The following is a 2,525-nucleotide window of genomic DNA, read 5'->3' as shown; positions in this document are numbered from 1 at the left end:
GGGGAAGGTAAAATTTTACAAACGGCTTCTCCCTCTGTTGTTGGACTACCATGATGTTTAAAAACAGATATTATGACTGTGATAACATAATGAAAGTAATACTAAGTAAGTGAGCTCTATTATACAAAAAATAATTAGATGAAAAATATAAAAATTATTAGAATTGGGAATCAAATGTGAAAATATTATCAAAGGGTTAGCAGAAAACCGTCCAGAGGGCAATCTTTCTGATAGTATATATAATTTTAATGTACAATATTTGGATTTATATAATCTAGTGGTAATCAAAAATAGGGTCTTTTAGTGGACCCAGTTACATACCACATAGTAAAACAATACGTAGAGTTCTATGCAGTTGAAATCCAGTAAATCCAATCAGTGATTAGAGCATTGGGCTCACAATCATGAGGTAGTGGGTTTGATTCTCAGACCAGGCTGTGTTGTATTCTTGAGCAAGAACTGGAGCATGTTGCTCCAGTTCACTCAGGTGTAAAAATGAGTTGCAATGTCACTGGTGCCAAGCAGTATCAGCCTTTGCCTTTGGATAACATTGGTGACACAGAGTGAGGAAACTGGTATGTATAGCCAACTGCTGGTCTTCCATAAACAACCTTGCCCAGACTTGTGTCTTGGAGGGGAACTTTCTAGGTGCAATCCCATGGTCATCCATGACCAAAGGGAGTCCTTACTCGATATATATATATGACAGTTTATCTACCAAATCCACTCATAAGGCTTCAATTGGCCCTTCAGGTGGGGTTGAACCCAAAATCATGTCAGGAAGCAAGCTTCACAGCCACATCTGCACCTATTTTATACATGCATACACATGAGTACACATATACACATGAATGTATACATTGGTTCATTTACATAGCACCACTAAACAATCTATAAATATCAGAAGCAGAGGCAACAAAGTGGGGGTGGTAATGACCTTACCAATGGAAGAAAGAAAAAGAAATGCTGTGATTGTTTAGCCCAAAGCCAATACTGATCCAGGTGACCTGTCAACAATGAAGAGATTCAATGAGGCCAAGATAACAAGAATATTGAATATGAAAAATATAAAATTAGCTGAGGGAAGCAACTCAAATGGGCCATGGACATCAACTTGTATAAGTAATGTACCAAATGTTGTATGCAATGAATTTTTAAGTTAAATTTCCAATTGGAGAAACAGGATAAAGACCTAGCAGCAATTGTTAATAACTCTGAAAGACAATGAGTTATACATTCTGAAAATCAAAAATATATCACTACAAGTAAGTTTACAAGTGCAGGACACAGGCAAGGGGAACAACTATGAACATGTTTCAGTCTATTAGACTTCATTTGTTGTGTCTAACCACACCTGCCTGATCAGTTGACAAAGGGTTATTTCCCTTTAAATCCTTTTGATTTTTAATTATGCAAAGTATACCAGTCATAAATAGTTCTGAAATCATAAAAATATGATTTTTAACCCCTTAGCATTCAAATTACTTTGTCAAATGTAATGTTTATTTATTTGCATAGTTTTGAATAAATCATGCATTATATCATAAATTTGAGACTTTGATAATGTGATTATGTATTTCTTGAATAACAATGTAGGATGTGTGGGAGGCTGGCTCTTGCCTTTTTGAATGTAAAACAGGACATTTGGGCCAAATGTGGCCTCTTTAAATACTAAGGGGTTAAATAATGTAACACAAAACAAAAACACAACTACCAAATATCATCCATTTTTTTTTAATGTTTTATTCTTTTATTCCATCAGAATGTTAAACCAGCAGAACTTTTTTTATAATCTGTTGATTTTTTTCCCTTCAAAATTACAATGAAACCATGAATATTTACATATGGACAATTTATAAAATGTAAAAAAAAAGAACAAGTGGATAGGTCAGCCAGACAATGAACTTGTTAAAATAAAGAAATATTGCTCTGTTTGGATTTTAAATAAGTATAACAGACATTAAAATAATGGAGCTAACCACAGTTAATTGGGGTGGGGGAGATCTCATTTAAAGCTTATGAAAAACACCTCCCTGCCCCTTAAAAAAATATAGAATTTAATAAGAAATTATTACAAACAAGAACACTTATTTCTAAAAGGGTCACAAAGGTCACAGGTCATAAACTTAACACATGAGACTGATGGTCATCCCCACCTCAACATCAACTAAATATTTTATTCTTTCTCCCTATGGAGGGTGTGACTAGCAGACTTTTGTTCATAATAGACTGAAGCATTGTAAGTAGTAGTAGTAAAAGACCGCAAATTGGCAGCCATTAGAGCACCAAACAGAATGCCATTAAATAATAATAATAATAATAATAATAATAACAATTTCAGATTCAGGCACAAGGCCAGTGATTTTGAGGGAAGGGGATTTCGTTGATACTATCAACCTTAGTACTTTATGACTGGTACTTTACTTTGTCAATCCTGAAAGGATGAAAGGCAAAGTTGACCTTGGCAGGATTTGAACTTAGAATATAACGAATTAGAAGAAATATTTGCAAGGCATTTTTTCCCC

The sequence above is a fragment of the Octopus bimaculoides genome, chromosome 15 (genome assembly GCF_001194135.2).
Source record: "Octopus bimaculoides isolate UCB-OBI-ISO-001 chromosome 15, ASM119413v2, whole genome shotgun sequence".
NCBI classification, from domain to species: Eukaryota; Metazoa; Mollusca; class Cephalopoda; order Octopoda; family Octopodidae; genus Octopus; species Octopus bimaculoides.
The sequence above is the reverse complement of the archived record's forward strand: the minus strand, read 5'-3'. Positions refer to the sequence as shown.